This window comes from Dasypus novemcinctus, chromosome 5 (genome assembly GCF_030445035.2).
Source record: "Dasypus novemcinctus isolate mDasNov1 chromosome 5, mDasNov1.1.hap2, whole genome shotgun sequence".
Taxonomy (NCBI): Eukaryota; Metazoa; Chordata; class Mammalia; order Cingulata; family Dasypodidae; genus Dasypus; species Dasypus novemcinctus.
In genome coordinates, this window is record NC_080677.1 from 103,254,645 (window position 1) to 103,277,725 (window position 23,081).

Here is a 23,081-nt window from a genome sequence, read left to right on the forward strand (position 1 = left end):
TGACAGCTTGCAGCTGAAGACACAAAGACCAGTATTTTATCCAAAATCTGGGCAACAATTTGCTTTAAGCCTCTGTGACTTAGTTTTGCTTTTCCTTTAAGTGTAGTTTATTCTACACTTTTATTATAAAGAGCAATACATGAGGTCCTTAAATATTGGAACTGACGTATTTTCTATTTAGCTTGTGTATTACATAGTTTTAAAAATGTGAAAACTACACCAACAATGGGGGAGAAAATTGAAAAGTTTTGTTTTTTTTAGTCCCCTTGGCAGTTGTAAAATCCTGTGCCCAAAATGTGCACCGAAGCTTAATAACTCCAATATATATATATATATATATCTGTTACCTCTTTCCTCCACCCCTTTAAGTAACTGAAAGAAACAACTATTGAACCGATGTTAACTTGTGCACTCTAAGTTAAATCTTATATTCCAAACCTCTTGACTGGGCGGCCCATTTGTAGCAAAATTTAAGACCTCCCTTCTTCAAGGAGACTTTCAGCTTCTTAAGGACAGGCACTTGGACTTTTATCTGCTTCTCTCAAAGTGTCAAGCAAAATGCTGAACACAGCAGACGCACGATAAACAGTCTTTCAAAGGATAGTCTGTAAAAACTACATAAAATCTTGCTGTAAGCTAAATCAATCTCTTTTTAATACCATTTCGGGTTTCAGCCCACCTTACACCCAGGCAAGAACTCTCTATATAAATGAAAATTCACTTACCCGCGCCCTACGAAGAAAACCAGGAAGCGTTTACACCGGCGCTCCCATGACGTCATCTCGCACGCGGCGGGACAGCTAACACGCATGCGTGCAGTATAGCTAAACCGCCGTTCGCTGCCGTGCAAGCGGATGAAAAACGGCGCTGGCCGGCCTTAAGCTCCCAAAAGGATTCGCTGAATACGTACAGGTTGTGGCTATGCAGCATAACCTCGGCCCATTGGTCTCACCCACCGAAGATTACCGCTGCTTCCCTTAGCCTTAGTCACCCACCCCCGGCAGTGCCCCGAGGTCTGGGTGTATTCTGCTTGGTTCCTAAATCCTGGAGCCACTAAAAAGCCTTTCCAAAATTAGGGCGGGATTTGAGGCTTCGTTTGGTAGACTGGAAGCTCTTAAGGGCAGGGCCATGCATTAATTTCCTGTTCTCTGCTTGTATGAAGCTAGCATCCAAATGCAGTTTTAACAAGGAGGTATCTACAATAACAAAGTAAATTTTTGAGGATTTTTTAAAATTTTCGGGCATTGGCATATTTGATTAACCTTTTCATTGTTTTATAGGGCTATGATTATTTTTGGCATTATTAAGACACAATGTTAATTGTGAATCCTCTGCTAATGTCTGATTTATGCCTTGATCCTTTGGTTTAAATATAACACTTCAGTGTCAAATCATAATATAATAAATAATGACATGGATCGTTATCAGGATAGTTTGGACTAAAATATCTGCTGTGGGTATATATTTGCAGGAAGGAAATAGCTAATTTAAGAAGGCTATTTTGTTTTTGACAAATTTGCCTATCTTCCTTTTCTACTTCTCACCCTGATTTCAGTTGTATTATGCATAAACCAGGGGTGACAACATAGTCTGAACTCTAGGGCTGTCTGTTGAGGAAAACAATGCTGAGTATGGATTACATCCTCTGCTCTCTCTTGCCTAGATCACCCAACTCAAAAATACTGTTTCTCTGGAAATGAAATTCTCCACTTGAGCTCTGGATCCTGTAGACTTTCATCTCACTTATCTATTTTATATATATATATTATATAAAAAAAAAAAAAATATATATATATATATATATATATATATCCCCCCCCTCAACATTTTCTACTTTCCCTCCCTACCGGTTTTTTTCCCATCAGCATTTAAACACATTCTTCCACTAGCATAAACTTGTTGAGGTTGGGAATAATCTATTACCATTATACCCATAGAGCACATTGTAGATGCTAAATAGTTTTTTCCTGAGCAAATGCTCAGGAAAAAAATATGTCTCTCATGTCAGTCTTCTACCCATCCCTCATTCCTCCCCATTACACAAGGTCACTGAAGACTTCTTTGTTGCTAAGCCAAAAGGACTCTTCAGTTTCTTACTTTTTTTAGAGTTTTCATTTTGCTACCATATATTCCTAGTTTTTTTTTACTGTCTATAAACTGAATGTATTTAAATGTTTCCTCTTCCTCTGCTTTACTTATAAATGTCCAAATCCTACAGGATGTGATGAAGATATCTAACAGAAGTATACATAAATATGATTTTTTGTTGTGGTATCTGTTCTCAGTTTCTCTAGGACCCCAAACACTTCTACACATCTGTTTTAGCTTACTAAGAACTGCTGGGAGCAATACACCAAATGGGTTGGCTTTTATAATGGGAAGTTGTGGCAGTTTGAGATTATTTATGAATTCCAGAAAGAGATTATGTTTGTAAACTGATCTGTTCCTCTGGGCATGATAACCTTTTGAAGCAGCTAGTGAAATAGAAAATCAGTGGATACATCTGGAACCTGGCAGAGAGTCCACAGGGACATCAACAACCCCCAAGATGGCTTCTGGGAGACCCCCACCCCCAATATTCTGCTATCCAGAACAAAGACTTTTTCTGGAAGCAAGGAAAAGTCCCAGATATTCCCCAAGGACTTTACCATTGGGTCCTCACTGGGGGATTGATAGGTGGGGTGATCAATCAAAACAATGAACAGCTGGAACCCTTCCCCTGCCATTAGCAAAGAGGTGGAATAATTTATAGTTTATGAAGCAGACTGCAAGTCCTGAGTGCCCTCTGCTCTCTTGCCTCTAGACCCGTTCCTCTCCTCTGCACTCCACTCTCGCCATTTTAACTCTGCCATGTGGCCACGCAAGTAAACCTGGGGATTTATCACCTATAGTGGAGAACTGTAGTCTGTAAATCAGCCCTCTTTATCACTTTTCAGTCCCTTCCTCTCTACCTGGGCCCCTGATCTGTTATTTTCTCCCATTTCTCTTCCCTCCCTACCTGAATAAATTACTGGCCTAACTCACCAGGCATGCTCTTGAGATTCATTTCTGCAGCATAGTCAAGAACCTAAATAAAATCCAGTAACACTCTGACTATTAGATTCAGCTGAGATACCTTTGATTAAATTTTATTATACCTAGGATAACTCATTTCAAGTTCCCGCCCCTTTGTGGGCTATATAAATGAACACACAATCAAGGAGACGCACAGAAGTAGACACACAGAAGCACACAGAGGAAGAGAGAGAGACAGCTCCACAGACATGGCAGAAACCCCAGGAAGAGAGATGATCCATTTGCCTGATAGTGTATAGCTGACCTTGTGAAGAGACCAAGAGCAATTGAGCCCAGAAAGAAACAATCCCCAGGAAGAGAGATGAGCCCAATGCCAGCCTACGGCTGAGATTGGAGGAAGCTGGGCCCACAAAGCCTTAAGAGGAAGAAGGAAGGAGAGACCAAGCAGAAGTATCCCACCATCTTGCTTCAACACGTGGCAACAGAGTTTGGTGAGGAAGTAACTTTGAGTTGGACTCTTTCGGGCCTTATAACTGTAAACTTCTACCCCAAATAAATTCCCTTTACTAAAGCCAACAGATTTCTGGTACCTTGCACCCCTTTGGCTGACTAATATAGAAGTTATTAGGTTAAAAGCTTAGAATTCTGTGGCTGTGAAAATGTCCAAATCAAGGCATCATCGAAGATACTGTTTCACTGAAGGTGGGCTGTGGGCGATCAGGCAGACAGCAGGGCATACTGGCAGCTCTGCCTAAAGCAAGGTGCACTCAGTCAGAATGGGGGAGTCAGGGCTGTTAGCAAAGATAGAGGCACATGGAGCCATGGGGAGTTTATGAATATTGATTTTATTCCATGCTCTTTTCCACCTTTCTCTGCTCCCTCTCCTGTTCTTTTAAGCTTCCTTTGTTCTCCCTGCTCCTCTGTTTACAAGGGAGCTAATTTTATGTTATTACTATCAGAATATATGATTGGCTCTTACAGTGGCATACCTATCATGTTATGTATACTGATGAGCTGGCACATAGGTCAGCTGGAATCAAGACCACCCCGGAAGCTGAGTGCAGTTTTGCTGTGTCACTGTTTTCTGGGTGTAGCAAGAAGTATCCAGGACAATTAGGCCATTTAACTATTGGGCTGTAGGTACCCCTACAAAGGGCATCAATTTAAGCTCTCTCCCTGAGCTCAGCTGTGGGTCATCAGGCATATGGCTTGTCTATCCCTTCTCCTCCAGGCATCTCTCTCAGCCTATAAGGGGCCTCATTTCCGTGCCTCTGTGCTTTGCTGATTCAAGACTCTGGCATTCGGGTCCTGCCTCAGCCTCTCAAGGGCTCCTTTGTCTCTGCAGCTTTTTCTCTATGTCTCTCTGCCTTCAGTCCTCAGTTTATAAAAGACTCCAGCCAGAGGATAAAGACCCACCCGGGGTCATACCTTATTGGAGTATTCCAGTCAAAAGCCCCCAGCTGAATCCAATCCAGTCAAAGGGTCCCACACTGACAGGAATGGATTAGCTCCAAGAACATGATCTTTTCTGGGATACATTAAAAGCAAGCCGATGAGTACCAAAAACTAAGGAAAACATGTGTCTATTGAAGAGCTCTTCCAAAATCTTTGTATTTTAATAGTAAATATTTTTCCTCTATATGTTTCAGTTCCTTTCCAATCCTACTCATTTTTTAAAATGTCTGTTTTCTAAGAAAAAAGTCTATATTCAAATATGAGTTATAAAATGTAAACACATCAGTATTTCTGGTTTATGGATGTTCAAAGAATTTCCAAAGAATATATTAATGCTTCTTCATATGCAATATTTTCTTTGTTTCTCAGAAGAAGAAAAAAGGCATTATATGAATTTAAGTTCATTCATTCATTGAATAGCCATAGAAAATCTGCAGTGTACCTGGGGTGGAAAAAATGCTCTGGAGCAATAAGGTGAACACAATCTCTTGCTTAATGGAGACAAAAAGTTTTAAAATATTAGAAATCAATGCAAAATTTTGATTGTGATATGAGATACAATGGGTTGTCATGCTACCATGAGAGCATATAAGGGAAGAAGCTGATCTAGTCAGGAAGGTCACTGAAGTCTTTCCTGATGAAGTAAGAGTTGAACAAAAATGATAATGTAACAATATCAACGTATTAACAACAAAATAAAGGCAAATTGATTCTTGGAAATAAATTTTATCCCCACCACAGTATATTGCTTCAATTGTAAAATACTTGGGAATTTCTAAAAACAATTATGTAAGAGAGTGTGTTATTAAACTTTGTTTATTCTGGCTCAATCAAATTTTAGTGTCCTTCCTATTAATACTCTCGAAATCTTATAACCAGCTTTTATTTTGATCTTCAGGCCAAACTCATCACTGCTCTTGCTCTCTCTAGATTATTGACTAATATAGACATAATTTTCAGACCTGTAATAATGGTATGTGATAGTACTCACATATTAGATTTGAAAATATAAGAACATACTCAGAGTCTGTAAGACTCAGTCACATTAAACAAATTCACAAAGATGTAAATAAAGATGAGAGGATTTCAACAAAGGGAGTTTATTTGATGACCTTACAATTTAACATAACACAGGCATGTGAATTTGACTTAGCAGTCCACCACAGGAATCTACCTGTATTCTCCTATGTTTGGGTAAGGACACTATATCCCCCGGATAGTGCCAGAACCAATGTCTATGTTTGCCTCTCAGATAGTCTCTTTCCTACGTGCTCAACCAGCTTTCCTCAGATTCTTCCAATTTTTTTTCCTGCCTTGAACTGGTTTAGAAAGAGATTTCAGCTATAAACCCTATAATATTTAGAAGTCTGTATCTGTGGCATGTGCCTTTTCTTAGTTTTCTAAGACATTGTAAATATCAGGGCTCTCTGTACAATCACTATAATATCTATAGTGATCCTAAAAGAGAGTTTGGGATCTCTTTTTTGTCTTTTCATCTAAGATATAGAATCCTATTTTTCTGGATATAACTCCACCTCTTTCCAAACAGAGATTAAACCTACAGGCTTCTTTGTGAAATAGATGTCCTGCTGCTGAAAGTCAAATCAGTTGTCTTCACTCAGGACTCAGAATTGCCTATTTCTCTGAGCACTGAATGAAGGCCAAGGCTCATCTCAACACTACAACTAGAACAGACAGTTTTGTCTTAATGCTTAGAGGATTCTTATAGAAATTCATATGTCTTAGGAAAAAATAATTACTTGAAGTTCACCCATCCTTTCAGTTTTATTTCAGTTGACTTTTTTCCTGATTAATTCAAATAAAATTTAAGTCAATAATTTTAAATCAAAATAGTATATATGTTATGCTTCTTTTGATTTAAAATAATAGTTTTCTAGCCAAATAGCTACATTCTTTTTCTCATAGAGAAGGGTTTGAAATAATGTTGATGAAATGTTAATACTGGTTATTGTTGAGCGGCAGGATTTGGGTGGCTAGTTGCCTTCCCCTTTTGATTATTCTATATCACTTGGCCTCTTTAATGAACAAAATGTATCCTTTTTATAAAAATAAATTAATAGTCCCATACAACCCCATATAACTAAAAATACTACTCAAAATAGTTGACTTATAGGCATTGAAAATGTACAAACTTTCTTGCTGAAATTATTTGACAAGCTTGTATGACAGACAACACTTTTGATATTTATGTAGCTCATAGTTAGTCCACTTCTCTAAGATATGCCCTCCTACACACAGAAGTGGAACCATGCAGTCATGCTGATATTACTCAATCCTCTTCTACCCTGACTACACCTGACTGGACCAGGTTGCTAACTTCATCACTTGACACAGGAGAGAGTCAATGCTTTGCCTGGACTGAGCCAGTCAGATTCTCTCTTTTAAGAAGATTGAATTTGGATGAAAGTTTGTCTTTACACTCAAATTGAGAGGGTTTATAGGATGCTAAGGTAGCTATTGAACACAAGAGTCTGACAAGAAAGAGAAAACACAGCAAAGAAAAAGAAAAAAGGATGCTATAACAGTTTGATATTATTGATGAATTCCAGAAAGAAATATTGGGTTATGTTTATAAACTGGTCTTCTCCTCTGGGCATATTAGAGTGTATTAGAGTCAGAAGTTTTACTTTTACTTAATTAAATAATGATTAAATAATGATTGGGCCACATCAATAGCCTTGGTGGGCTGGGATTCACAGAAAAACTGTACCACAGAGCTGAAACCCAGGAAGTAATCACACAGAGGAGGAGAGCAGCTGAGCCTGGAGAAAATCGAGCCCCGGGGAGAGAGACAGAGCTGATCACCTGATAGCCTACAGCTGGAGAAAACAGAGCAGCTGAGCCCAGAGAGAAATGAACCCTCGAAAGAGAGGAACCCAGGAAGCCTGAACCCTGGCAGATGTCAGCAGTTATCTTGCTCCAACACTTGGCAAAAGACTTTGGTGGGGAAAGTAACTTATGTTTTATGGCCTGGTAACTGTAAGCTTCTAGCCCAAATAAATACTCTTTATAAAAACCAACTGATTTCTGGTATTTTGCATCAGCTCCCCTTTGGCTGACTAATACAATGCATTGAGAGAAACAGAATCCAGACACTGTGCAATCCTAAAGAAAACGACAGCAAGTATTGTACTGGGTTCTTAACATTTTGATCTAATTTCTTCATAAAAGAGCTGACTGTCCTGCCCTTGGGTTGCATGAGATGCTTTTGAATTCCTCCAGTATTTATTAGTTTCTGTTTGTTGAGTTTTTTGTTTTTTACAATGAAAAAAACTGTAACCAACAGTGCTTAGGAACTTATATTGGCTGTTGCTTTAAAGTATGGACAGAATCTGACCACTTGCTAGCACCGTGGTCCAAGTTACTATCTTATCTCTCTGTGCTGGATTTCTACAATGGCATCTTAGGCTCTCCTCTGCCCCTGAATTCTCAAAACCTACCCACTGCCCAAATACAAAATACAAAACTCCATTCTCAACACAGACAGTAGGTCAGGTCATTCACTTCTCTGCTTAAAACCATCCAAGGGCTTTGCAGTGCTTAAGTGTAAAAGTCACAATATTTTAACTACAAGGTGTAGTAGTTTGGCCTTGTTTATGAATCCAAAAAAAAGATATTGGATTATGTTTGTAAACTGGTATGTTCCTCTGGGCATGATTAAATTATGATTAGGGCTTTAATTGGGCCATGTCAGTAGGATGTTGAGTCCCCAGCCACCAAGGGTAGCAGGGACTCACAGAGAAACTACATGGAAGAGAAGAGAGTTGGAGTTTTGAGATGGAGCCCCAGGAAGTAGACACACAGTGGAATAACACAGAGAAGCAGATATGTGAGTAAAAAGAGAAGGCTCCATTAGACACAGCAGAAGCTCCAGGAAGAGAGAAGAGCTGTTTGCCTGATGGTTTACAGCGGGCCTTGTGGAGAGAGCAGAGCAGGTGAGCCCAGAGGGAGATGAGACTTATCCCAGCCTACAGCTGATATTGGAAGAAGCTGGACCATGGAGCCTTAAGAGGAAGGGGAAGCCTGAACCCTTGCAGACATCAGTAGACATTTTTTCCAACACATGGCAACAGACTTTGGTGAGGGAAGTAACTTATGCTTTATGGCCTGGTAACTGTAAGCTTCTGCCCCAAATAAATACCTTTATAAAAGCCAGCAGATTTCTGGTACTTTGCAACAGCACCTCTTTGGCTGACTAATACAGGTAGTGACTTGCCGTAGATGAGAGCAAATTCAGTGTAAAGTAGTGTCTGAGAGGAATACTAATGGAGAAGCCAGAGAGGCACATCTAAGAGGAAAGCTAGAAACAGAAATAAAAGTCCAGAAGCCAGTTTACCGTAACAAGAGGTCAAAATGTGTGGTGCAAAGAAAGGACTAAGCAAGAAGGGCGAAGATTTTCATCCTGAAGAGGAATGGGTCAGTCTCCTGTTTTGGACCATGTCATGTGGCACCTGGATGAATCATAGTATATACAAAGCAGTGTTGGGATAGACAGTATCAGCAGAGATTGTATTTGGTTAAATTATACCAAAGTTATATGTTAGGATTTAAAAACTACATTCATGAAATTTCACATTAATTCAGAAAAAGATTTTTTAACAAGCCTGCTTATAATAAAAACCAAGACCCCCAGGTACCTACGTGTAGGACAAACCATGCTGCATAAGAAAATGGTAGGTTCTTCATAAAGGAGGGGAAGGAGTGGGAGAGAAATTGAGGTAGAGCCACCAAAAGTCCGAGGGTATATATGATTCTCAAAACAAGATGCCTATACTTCCCCCTCCATTCACATACTCCAAAAAAAATATTAAATATCTTTAGTAAAAGTATTGCCCCCACAAAATTTTTAGAAAGAGAGGAATTGTTGAGAAAACTGGTAAGGAGCTTAATTTGTGCTCAGAAACAGACAATTATAACTAGGCAGAACACACAGTACAAATGTAAAATAAAGAAAAAATGAAGGAAAAATTGCTGGAGATTAACAAACATGGAAGATAGATTGATTCATCAAAGCAGATCTTTCAATTGTTGAACACAGTGGAAATGTTTATGTCTTGTATTTAGTTAGATCCCCCTCATATATATGTGCTACATTTAATATCATGAAGGATATATCCTAGAAATTCCTGCACTTAACACTCACATATAGTCTCTTTTCTATATAACTTGAAACTAAGAATGTGTTTTCATGGTTTATTATTATTTTTTAAAATAATGATGATACAGCTTAGAAAAGTCAGAGAGCATGATAACAACTGGCAATTTATCTTTATTTTTCCCTACCCCTATTTTTGAGTGATAAAAATATGTACACTCCTAGAAAAGTTTATAATAAATAGTTTGAATAATGTAAAAATGATTAAGAGTTTGCATGTTTTTTAATTCATTATGGTGTTTTGGAGAAATTTGAAATCATTTCCTTCAGGTTCAAAATGCGTTTTTAGCACAGAGAGACAACGAGTTTGTCAGAGCTTTCTGCTGTTAGTTTAAATAGAACCTACATTGTGTTCATATATTTTTACAGTAAATGGGAAAGCCGATATCATAGGGGTTCCTTGATGAAAATAAGGGTATTTTATTCATTTTACACTTGTGTGCAATAACAGTGAAACTTTTTATGGCTATATGTTAGTTTATCTTTTCCTCCCCACAACTTACCTAGCAAAGACTGTATATTGTTAGAATGATAGGGTTACATCGCCTTTATTAATTAGAGAATAAAATATAATTGTGTTGTCCCTACTTTTATATAGCCCTTAATAGTAAAACATTACTCCAGGATATCTTTCCTATGATTAAAGCAGAATAGAAAATGATTATATTATAATCATCTCAGTTAAACTTGAGTTTAATGAGGGTATATTCACCCAGAGCTGGAAGTCAGAGTCTGCAACAACAAAAGGAACAGAATAGAGAAAAAAATACCATTCTTTCTTATTGTCATGTTAAGATGATATAAATGGTTTCGAAGTCTAGAAACATGTTTGCATAACAGTCTTATAAATCTCTTAGGCTGAAAACAATGGGGAAAGGCAAATTTATTCTTTTTATCTTGTCATTGATATCTGACCATTGGAAGTTTTTTCTTAATCCAAACGATCTGTTTATTCTATTCATATTAAACCTACAAATACTAATAATATTCTTCTTGAGCAGTCTCCTCTCTAATATTTTCTTATATTAAAAATACCTCCTTTCTTTTTCTGCCATTTACTTTTTACTGTCCTTCTTGCCACAGTTACAGATCCGGGAATGAACACGTGACCAATGAAGTCAAAGGAGATGCGGAGAGATATTTGCTGGGGACTTTGGGGAGAATTTCATTTTTTTCTCTCTTTAGTGATAGCCTGGGAAATCAGCCTTTCCTCTTTCTGGTATCTGATGAGGAAACATGTTGACCAATTACTCTTAACATCATCTCATGACCAAAAGCAAACCAGACTTAATATAAAGCCAGTCCTATGGTTGACCGACAGAATACCAGATAAAAACAAAAAGAATCTGTAACCTTCATTGTAGTGTTAAATTCTTGAATTAACTAATCCTAAAACCTCACAAATCTCTGAATATCTAGTTATATGAGCTAGCAAATTCCCTTATTTTTTAAAGTCATTTGAATTTGTGTTTTCTGTTACTGGCCATAAAAAGCAGCCTTCTTCCAGGCAAACATCAGGGAATTCATAGGTACACGATATCTAACATCACTAATAATCTTAAAACACTTAGTAAAAATTAATTCTAAATGGTACAAAAAATAGCCTCTAACAGTATTGTATTTAACTCCTTATGTATCTACCATCCAACAATACCTTGAAATTCCATTGGTGAATCTCTCCCTACTTTCTGTGTACTTACATGCTGATGAAGTCCTAATTTATATCTTCAGCTCCAGAGATATACACCCAAAATTTATATTTCCCATGAATTCCAGTTTTGTGTTTTCAACTACCTATATAACTTAACCTGGATATCTAGAATACATCTACAATTCTCAAGCCATAAGAGATCCAGAATAGAATTACTGATTTTGTGAACTCCCAAAATGTTCCCCATGTCAATCAATGACACCACCTTCATGCAATTATTCAGTCTAAACAACCATGAAGATATCTTTAATTCATCTTCCAATATTTCATAAGCAAACCAAAAGCAAGTCTTATTGTCTCTACCTTCACAACATATTTCATCCTGAATCCAGATAATGGATCAATCCAATCCATCCATCAAGCCAATAATCCTTCACTGGAACCAAAACAAAGCCTCCTAAAATGGCTCCCCAATTTCCATTCTTATCCTCTTACATTTGATTCTTTACATAGGAGCCAGAGTGATTCTTTTAAAATATGTTTTTTGTTGTTCATTATAATTGCCTATATTCCTGATGAGAAAGTAAGGTCTATTATGCATAGATTTTTATTAAAGGCTTTATTCCTGTCACCTATGACAGTATATACACACAGTAGGTACTCAGTAAATATTAGTTGACTGGTTAGAATTAATCTTGTTTTGGTGGCAACTTAACTCCCTATTCATATGATTTCAGGCAGTCATTATATACAAGCCTGGACACTACTAATAAATTCCACAGACCCAGCCACATTGACTGATACTTGTAGATAAACTTTTCCACTCAAGGTTATAGAGCTACATTTGCTCTAATGGTTGAAAACTGAAGCTCTCTTATAATTGAGTTTGCTACTTCCAAAGATATTGTAAGTTGAAATGTAAGTTCAGACATACAGGGAGCCTCACAGAGCCTGCTGAGAATGACACCAACAAAAAGCAAAGAAGGACTAAGATATAGTGATGGGGTTGAGGTAAGGGAGGTGGGGCTGGGAGAATAAGAATGAATGAATGCCCATAAATGTCCAAATAACAGTGTTTGATCTGTCTGGTCATTTATCTTGACTTTCTAGTTATAAGAACTAATTTATTTTGTTTATCACAATTTGATATAGGTTTCTTTTGCTTGCTACAAAATAACTAATGTAAGTTCTTGATATCCATTAGCAAAAAACAGTTCTTGGCTCTGCTATTTAAAGCTCACAATTGAAATTATTATCATCTCTTTTTTTTAAAAATGATGATTTTGATCTTTAATTTGTGAGATTTGAGAACATGTTTGTCAACATGACCTGGTAAGTCTATCGACCACCTATGTCAACATTAAAAGGAGGGAGCAGATTTTTATCTCAGAAGCAGAACAACAGATAGAGAGGAGTGACTTGAGAGGAGCTGTAACCTTCTGTATAGGATTGCAGCCAAACCCTGGGCACCCCACAGATCCATACTCCCTCAGATCTACTTACAGTGCCCCCCATTGGCCAAAACCAACAAGAAGCCAGAGAGGTAGCAATGGTGTGGTCTATACAAACGTTAGCCTCCTCTGGCAGAGAGCAGAGAAGAGTAGAAAGTAGGTCTGGAGGGGCAAAGAGAGGATAAATGGTATAACCTTCTAAGAAACTTTATAACAGTTTTGAAGACTAGTTTTTAACTATCTATTTCCAGGATACAGAATTAGGAGGTAAAGCACTTGCCCCTTAAGGATTTCTGGAAGAAAAAAAAAAAGACCAAACAGTGAGTACCTCAAGGCAAAGCAAACCTTATTCAAAGTGTTTGTTCTTGGGAATAAATAAGGAACCTAAAGAAAGGACAAAAGCATTTCCCATGACATACTGGGATCTGTGATAAATTGTTTCTTTAACTCCAGTTTCTCATGGGGCCCTTTGGTAAATACAGCTATCAACTACCCTATTTTAACACTATTCTAAATCTCCAAAACCTTGCAAAAAGTCATAAAATATTAATATAAAGATAAAATATAAAATTATAAGACTCTTACCAGAAATTTTATAGGGGGCAATATCTATAGATCTATATAAACTTCACAATTTTCCAGCTTTCTCCAGAATCAGATCATAAAATATATACCTACAATTAAAGTCATGTTTGTAGATCGATGGTTTAAGCATATTCTAATTATAATTATATAGTTTGATTACATTCAGATAGCTCCAAATTTAATAAATAAGACCATTCAAGTGTCTTTGAAATATTCCTCCATTTTTTAATGAAAGGAAACATAAAAATCATAGAACATTAGAGCCATATAACTTAGAGTGCAAATATCCATATTTTTTGTACAGATTCATCTGTGCTTTGCCTGAACCATGATACTTGATTCTGTAGTAATAACACCTCAGAGAGGAAAAACTACAAAATATTTAAAAACCATAAAACACCTAAATCATAAGTGTAAAAGTCGTTTTTCAATTTGGATCATTAGGTAACAAAATATCTGATTATCTAATGCAATCCTCCAATACTTTACATCATGAATTATTGTGTTTTAATGTGGCAGGTTTAGTTAGGACTTCCCTTCTAGCATGATGGTCTTTAGAAGCTAGTTCAGGGAAACTGATGTGGCTCAACAAGTTGGGCTCCCATCTACCATGTAGGACTGTAGGGAGCCACCCACTATGAGACCTATTTACAGCCTCCCACAACATGGCGGATCTCACAACATGGCGGATCTCACAACATGGCGGAGTTCACAAATCTGCCCTGTCATTTCCTTATTCTTCTCCTCCCTGCTTCTTTGTTCTCCCCCTCCCGCCTCTACTCAGGTGACCACAGCAATACGCATGCGCAAGGCGCGAAACTCCGCAGACCCGGTGCGAACTGTCGGCCAATCCCCTCCTTGGATGTCTGCCACCCACAAGACCAGCCTATCACCTATGTACACATTCCCTTCCCTCTCTATATATCCCCGTGTTTTACCCCCAATAAACGAGACTTGATCAGAATCCTGTCTTGTCTCCATTCTTCTCTCGACTCCTGCCCCACCCTGCTTCCCACAGGTCCCTGGACTCGCCCCCGCCGGACCGGAGCATAGGATGTCCAGGGTTCGATGCCCAGGGCCTCCTGATGAGGGCAAGCTGGCCCATACAGTGAGCTGGCCCATACAGAGTGCCAGCCCATGTGGGAATGCAGCCCAGCTCAGGAGATCTGCCCTGTGTGGGAATGCTGCCTCGTACGGGAAAAGCCACCCCACACAAGAGTGCCAGCCAAAACAGACAGCTGGGGCAGCAAGATGATGCAACAAGAGACACACAGGAGAGAAAATAAGATGTAGCAGAACAGGGGAGCTGGGGTGATGCAAGAGGCTAATCATCTCTCTCCCACGCCAGAAGGTCCTAGGATAGGTTCTCAGAGCTGCCTAATGAGAATACAAGCAGATATAGAAAAGAACACACAGCAAATGGACACAGAAAGCAGACAATGGGGGGAAGTGGGGGGGGGGAGAAATAAATAAAATAAATCTTAGAAAAAAACAAAGGAGCTAGTTCATCCCTTAAGCACATGTGGAGAAAATATTCTGCAAGTAATTAATTTCCTCACAAAAAAATTCATACTAAGACAAACAAAATTTCCTGAGGAGATAAATCCACAATTATACGGCATCATCTTCTTTAATCCAGATCAGAGAAAACAGCAGGTTTCAAATCAGTAATTAAATAAAGCACTGGAAAAAATGACTGAATGAAAACATATGAACCCCCCCAAGCCTAATTATCTTTAAAATGTCAAAATATAGTTTACAGAAGAATAAATCTAAAATGGTGTTGATAAACTAGAATAACTTTTATAAATTAACAAGATAATTTGAGGAATTCATGATATACAGAAAACAGAGAAAAAAGGTTGTATTAGTCAGGGTTCTCTATGTAAAGAGAATCAAAAGGAGATATCTGTAAATAGTATGAGATTTTATAAAATCTCTCTCACATGACCATGGGGATGCACAAGTCCAGGTTCTGCAGGCAGGCAGAAAACCAGGGGTTCCAATGAAAGTCCAGTGAAGGTCCTTGATGAGTTTCCAGGAGATGCTGGCTGTCCAAAGCTGGGAAATTCCCTCTGAATGCTGAAATCTCTTTCCCTTTTGAGGCAATCAACTGATTGGATAAAATGTCAGTCATTGTTGATGGCAATCTCTCTGGTTGATAGTTGATGTAATCAGTCATGTATGCAGTAAACTCACTGGTGAAAAAAGTTCATAAATGTCCTTGTATTACAATTAACTCAATACTTGCTTGACCAAACAACTGGGTACAATTACCTGGCCAAGGTGACACATTAGCCTAACCATCACAGTCCATCCCTTATCAACTCACCAACCACACACATTACCTTAAACCATACTTAGTCTTTAAGTAAAAACAAGAACAGACATATATATATATTTCCACCTAAAAATGTTCAACTCTCCTGTGTACAACCGGAAACATTAATTCCCAGAATAGGGTGCAAACCTTGGTAATAGAGTGCAAGTCCTTGGGTAATATACATTCTTAAACTTAACATCCTTAAATATTATGACATGAAACTAATACAACTTGTCATATGATAAGAGAAAGCATTAAGGGAGAAAACAAAGATACTCGTTTTATGTACATATATAGTCATACTCAATAAAACAAGGAAGAAAGATTCATGACTATTATAGTCCTCGTTTCTGTAACTGGTTGTGTGATTGAAGTTCATATTTATCACTACCTTCTTCCACTACCCATTCTATATTCTCATTGCCTTCAGCAAGCACTTCAACTGGTTGTCCTTTTTGCCTGGTGGAGTGACCCAAATGTTCATTCCTGAGGATTCTGGGCCAGGGCATGGCAGTACTAAGAGATGCCCTAGAGGATCTCCTGTATTCCAGACAAACTCTTCTTTACCCCCATTATGTAGATGCAGTCCTATTTCCCCTTGATAGTCAGGATCAATTATCCCAGCCAGTACAGTAATTCCCTTCTTTGCCAGTTGATTCAGAGGTAAGAAGTGCCCAAAGTGGCCAGGTGGCAGTCTTAACTTCTAGTTTAATGGAATCATTGTCGTGTTCCCTGGTGCAGCACTCCTCCTTTTGGAACTAAGATCTGTAGACCAGCAGACCTTAAGTTTGCAGGGATATGAAGAAAATTTTTCCTAGTGGATCACCTCTTGATTCCTGGACCCATGAATCCTGGCTATGGGAGATACAGCACGGAAGAGTGGACACTGATTTAGGGCATGCACAGCCTCCTGGAGAACACTGCCCCAGCCCTGCAAGGTATTGCCACATAGTTGGCACCATAATTGAGTCTTCAAAAGGCTATCCCACAAGCTGCTTTAGGAAGATGGGGAACATGGTAGGACCAGTGAATTCCATGGGCATGTGCCCATTCCTGCACATCATTTGCTGTGAAATGGTTACCTCAGTCAGAAACAATTTTCCATGGAATACCATGGCAGTAGATGAAGACATTTATGGATAGTTTTGGAAGAAGCACTGCGTGCAAACCCATATCCGAAGTATGTGTCTATTCCAGTTAAAACAAATCACTGCCCCTTTCATGGTGGAAGTAGTCTGGTGTAATCAACCTGCCACCCTGTAGCACACTGATCACCTCAGGGAATGGTGCCATATCAGACCTGAATGTGGGTCTCTGCTGCTGGCAGACTGGGCACTCAGCAGTGACTGTAGCCAAGTCAGCATTGGTGAGGGAAAGTCCATATGGCTAAGCCCATATATAACCTCCATCCCTACCTCCATGGCCACTTTGTTCATAGGCCCATTGGTCAATGACAGGAGTGGCTGAGGAAAGAGGCTGAGTGTTAGAGTGGGTCATCTTATCCACTTGATTATTAAAATCTTACTCTGCTGAAGTCACCCTCTGGTGAGCATTCATGTAGGACACAAATATTTTCATGTTTCTTGCCCATTCAGAAAGGTCTATCCACATACCTCTTCCCCAGACTTCTTTGTCACCAATTTTCCAATAATGTTCCTTCCAAGTCCCTGATCAACCAGCCAAACCATTGGCCACAGTCCATGAAACACTATACAAATTCACCTATTTCTTCTTCCAAGCAAAATGGACAACCACATACACTGCTCAAAGTTCTGCTTGTTGGGAGGATTTGCCCTCACCATTTCCCTTCAGGGATGTCCCAGAAAAGGGTTGCAGTTCTGCAGCTATTCACTTTCAGGTGGTACCTGTACATTGTGCAGAAATGTCTGTAACCCAGGCCCAAGTTTTCTGTTCCTCAGTCAACTGATTATCAGGGACTCCCCAAGAGGCCAAAGCTATGGGCTGGGAAAGAGAAGGGAACATGACAGGGGTGGTAACCATGGACATTTGGCCTACTTTCTCACGTAACTTACTTGTTCCTTCAGGACTCACTCAAAGCCTATCTCATATATACCACTTCCACTTTATTATCGAGTTTCCTGTGCATGCTGAACTTTATGGTTTTGTGGGTCAGAAAATACCCAGCTCATGAGGCAACTCAGGTCTCATGGTAACTTGATGGCCCATGGTTAAGCATTTAGTCTCTACTAAGACCCAGTGGCAGGCCAAAATCTGTTTTTCTAAAGGAGAATAGTTATCTGCAGAGGATGGCAGGGCTTTGCTCTAAAATCCTAAGGGTCTGTGTTATGACTCTCCTACATTGGCCTGCCAAAGGCTCCAGAAAGCATCTCTATTTGTCACTGAAACTTTTAGCACCATTGGATCTCCTGGATCATATAACCCAAGTGTTAGTGTAGTTTGCACAGCAACCTTGACCTGTCACAGATCCTCTTCTTGTTCCAGTCCCCAGTCAAAACCAGCAACTTTTCTGGTCACTTGGTAAATGGGTCAGAGTAGCACACTCAAATGAGGAATGTGTTGTTCCCAAAATCTGAAGAGACCAACTAAGCATTGTACCTCCTTTTTGGTTGTAGGAGGGGCCAGATGCAACAGCTTATCCTTTACTTTAGAAGGGATATCTCAACATGCCCCATACCACTGGACACCTAGAAATTTCACCGAGGTAGAAGGCCCCTATATATTTGTTGAGTTTATTTTCCATCCTCTCTCATTCAAATGCCTTATCAATAAGTCTAGAGTATTTGCTACTTCTTGCTTGCTAAGGCCAATCAACATGATATCATCAATATAATGGACCAGTGTGATGTCCATACATCCAGTGTGTAGGAGGGATAGATGATCAAGATCTCTACAGACAATATTAAGACATAGGGCTAGAGAGATGATATTCCCCTGAGGCAGGACAGTGAGGGTATACTGCTGGACTTGCCAGTTGAAAGCGAACTGTTTCTGGTAGTCCTTACTAACGGTAACTGAGAAAAAGCATTTGCCAGATCAATAGCTCCATTACAGGTACCAGAGATTGTGTTGCTTTGCTCAAGCAATGATGCCACACCTGGGACAGCAGCTGCAATTGCAATCACCACCTGGTTATATTTATGATAATCTATTGTCATTCTCCAAGATCCATCTGTTTTCTGCACAGGCCAAATAGGAGAATTGAATGGGGAATCACCACCTCTGCATCCTTCTGATCCTTGTTGGTGGCACTAATCTGCTTATACAGACCCAGAAGAAATTTAGTAGACTGCCCATCTATTACACTTCTAGGTACTCCATGATCTATTAGCCAATGCCAAAACTCAATGGACCTCAAACTATTTTTAGTGCTGCTTTGAAACTGCCTTTCATTGTGGTAGCCATACCCACCTTGTCTTCAGTGATTAACTGCCCATAGTTGACTTTTACCACCCCTAGATCTGATCATCCCCATAATGTTTAAGGATTCTAATTCCCTTACAGCCCTCTCTAAAGTAATATCTGGACAACAGGGAAAAGCAACCACAGAGTCTTCAGGGATGATGGAGTTAGTCTTACAAATTTATTTCTCACAGTCTTGATTAAAGGTGTATTCTCAGGACATTCCTGAGGTGGGTGGGCAGGTCTCAAATGGTAAATTCATTCTAACATTCCAATCTCTGTAAGCATTTAAATTCTCTCTTCTACTGTATACCAGGGCAAATAGGGTATCTCAATGTTAGACATGCTAGGCCATCTTATGATCCATGCTTCAGTCAACCACCTGAACAAACTCTTAGAGCCCTTTTAACCCCTTAAGCTACAGCATTGAATCCAGAATTTCTGCTTAGTGGGCCCATATCAATAAATTCATCCTGTTCCAACTTTATATTCCTTCCACCATTATCCCATACTCTTGATATACATTCCCACACATATTCCCCTGATTTGTCTATATAAGTTGGTAAACTCATGCAGTTCTTTCAGAGTATAGCATACTGTTGTTACAAGATTTCATTAAGGTTCTTTGACTATGCTGCACACATGAATTTCAAAAGCATGTCAGGTGAGTTAGGCCAGTAATTTATTTAGCTAGGATGGGAAGAGAAATGGGAGAAAATAACAGAGCAGGGGTCCCAGGTAGAGAGGAAGGGACTGAAAAGTGATAAAGAGGGCTGATTTACAGGCTAAAATTTCCCATTATAGGTTATGAATGCCCAGGTTTTACTTTCGTGGTGATACAAGTGGGGGAGAAGGCAGTTGGAGTTCAGGTCCAGAGGCAAGAGTGAACTCAGGCCTGGTGGTGCTTTTTGAACTTTTAATTATCCCACCCCTTTGCTAATGGCAGGGGAGGAGTTTCAGGTGTTCACCATTTTGATTGCTTATTTCTCCCATCAATCTCCCAGGAGGGCCAAATGATAAAGTCCTTGGTGAATATCTGAGGCTTCTGGCATCCAGAGGAAATCTTCTTAGTGACACAATCTTGGGGGAGGGTCTTCCAGCAGCCATCTTGGGGTTATTGATATCCATATGGACTTCTTGCCAGATTCCAGATCCACCTATTGATTCCCTATCTTACTAGCCTGCCTCATTCACTCTTTCTTCAGGGAGTTTACACCTCTAATCTTAAAGGGGTGCTAAAGGGAGATTATCTTTCTTCTGTAGCTACTTCTTGTTGGTTAGGGACAGTAGGCCCTACCTGACAAGGTGTAAAACCCTCTTGCTATTCTATCTTGTTTGGAGGAAGATAGATTTGGCATCCTGGGTGAAACTGGATGAACTTCTCATATGGCAAACAAGATGTTGATTTGGAAGAAATAGACTTGATTAGAATTTTGAAAATACATGGTCCCACTAAGAGGATACTGAACCACAGACATAGAAAAGGCTAAGTGTCTGAAAAGCCTGCATTTTCTCAAAGATGGTGGGAAACAGTATTTTTCCTTTGGTTATTTTATGCTGTTGGTTAAATATAGAGAGAAATTACAATAGACAATGGGGTTTGGTATAAATTGCTAATTCCAGTTCCTATGGTAGGAGAGGGAATGGAAAAGGCATTTCCTTTTTAGTTATAGATAAAGGAGATGAAAACAGATACGGCCTCTTAAAGGGGTGTCTGGTTTGCACTCCCCCTAGCAAAGGCATTTGGGCTAGAGTTAGAGAGAATAGCTGACTTGACACAGCTTAGCTTTTCTCTTGAAAAGGTATGTCAGGTCATCCAATGATTGGCAATTGTACTTCCTGTCAGGTGCTTCTGGTGAGCTGGCACTCTCTTGGGCAGCTGGCTTCATTCAGGATTAATGCCAAGCTGGAAATTCCTTTAACTTTAATAGCTTTGGGAGTGATCAGAACTACAGAGTAAAGTTCTTTACATTTTGGCTCTAAATGAAAACAACTTTGTGAAGTTTCTCTGCTTTTCTAACAATTGAATTAATTTCATTTGTGATTTATGCATTAAATCCACTAGCAAGACAGTACTGACATTCAAAGATTCATTTTTAGGTTACCTTTCACTGTTATCCAATTTGTAACAGGAGACCCCAAAATCTGATTTCCTAGCACAAGCAAACTGACAAAGTTAAACAGATTTCAAAGTTGAACACAAAGTTAAGCACAGATTAAAACAGAAGAGAGTATTTTATACCCTTAGCATTTCTAGGAACTCTTTGATCTTAATTGATGATTTAAACTCAGTTTGGATCTTGGTCTCTGTTCACACCTTTTATAGGCACAACTGAGTTTAAACTAATGGAAGTTTGAGGTTTAATTCCTCATTTCTTTAAGGAGACATGGCATGAGGTTTCTGGGCCTCTGATCTATCTGTTCTCTTTTCTTACATTGGTTTAACTGGAATTCAGGGTCCTATACAGTGACTGCTTTCAGCTATACTGTGGCCACATGGACCAGCAGTAGACAGAATTTCCTGATTCCTGAGAAGAGACTCCTATGGGGAGTTTACTGGTGGGCTAGAGACCATGCCATTTATTCTAGGAAGAATGAAGAAGCACCTTTTTGGTCAATCAATCTGGCATCCCAGAGTCCTAGTTGGACTAACGCTCACCACTCCATATAATTTGGAGCAGATGTTCTGTCCCAGTGTCCTGAGAATTTCAATTTTCAGAGCCTATCTGACCCACAAATATCTTTGTGGGCAATCTAGGTCTTGGGGGATATCTGATTCCAGATATCAGATCAATGAGCCCAAGCTGAGTTGATGAGACTGAGCAGTGGCCCCAAATCAAAGCATGTGAGACATCTGTCCCAGGGGATATTTGGCTACTCACTGAATGGATGGGCCCAAGGAATGGGGGCCATTCAGTTTCCTGCTCTGGTTCTTGGCAACCCTTATACTCCAGTGTCTGAGACCGACTTCTCCCTGAATTGAAGTGCCCAAGTCTTCAAATGTCTTGGGGTGACAACTAGCAAGATGGTGGTGGAATAAGGAGTTCCTAGAATCAGCACCTGCTACAGGGCAGTTAGTAAACACCCAGAGTAATCTGGAGGTAGCTGAAGCACCTATTTGGGGGCTTCAGGAGGCCAGAAGGACCTCCTGAACCATCCTTGAAGAAATGAAAGGAGGAAACCACCCATCTGCAGAGAAGATTCATAAGTAGAGCACTCCATGCCATGGAGGCCAGGGCCCACCTTGGGAGCTGTTCTGCAGCTGGAATTGAAAGCTCCACTTCCCCAAAACAGGGGAGAAAGAGGCGATTGGGCACCAACTTCAGCTACTGATGAATAAATTCAGTGGGCTAAACTATAATCCTAAGAACAGCTAGAGTTTGAGCCTGTCCAAGTCAGAAAGAGGCTGGTAGCCACCATCTTAACTCCACACCTGGCACAAGGGGAAGCAGGTAGACTGAAAACCCCAGTCCTGGTGGGGATCGACTTCTTTCCATCCAGATCAGATTGAAGCTCTAGTCTAGGCCCCAGTGCCACATCCAACAGGGAGGAAGCTGGGGCACCTACACTAGCCTCTGCAGGAAATTGCCAGCCAAGCCACAGAGGCTGGTGATTGTCCTATTCTGGTGGGAGAAATCACCCCAGGAGCTGTTCTGTGGTGAGAATTGGAAACCCCATTTTCCAAAAATAGGGGAGGAGATGGTTAGCTGCCGATTTCAGCTACTGATTGGTAGAATCAGATGGCTAAGGAATAACCCTAGGAACAGGTGGAGTGTGAATCTGTCCATTTTGGAAAGAGGCTGGTGGCTGCCATTTTGGCTCCACCCCCAGCCTGAGGGGAAGCCAGGATCTAAAATCACAGTGATGATAGGAACCGGTTTTTTTCACCCAGATCAGCCTGCAGCCCTAGACTAGGCTTCAGCACCACCCCTGGCAGGGAGGAACCTGGTAAGCCCTGCACCAGCTTATCCAGGTAACGCTGGGTACATTTGGCTGCCACACTGAATAATCAGAAGTCTACCAGGCCAACTGAGGTTATCTTGG

The 23,081-nt window shown here is 39.8% G+C and overlaps 1 protein-coding gene across 4 annotated transcripts in view; it reads right to left on the bottom strand.

The window, feature by feature from the left end:
- Positions 1-1,158, bottom strand: part of POT1 (protection of telomeres 1) — a 105,644-nt gene extending 104,486 nt beyond the window's left edge. The window contains exon 1 of one of the 4 annotated variants that reach the window (XM_004478252.4): positions 726-1,158. The gene's annotated coding sequence lies outside the window, so the exon portion shown is untranslated. The remainder of the gene's footprint in view (positions 1-725) is intronic. The other 3 variants (XM_058297318.1, XM_058297314.2, XM_058297317.2) reach the window with 3 other exon arrangements.
- Between the last annotated feature and the right edge of the window lie 21,923 nt (positions 1,159-23,081).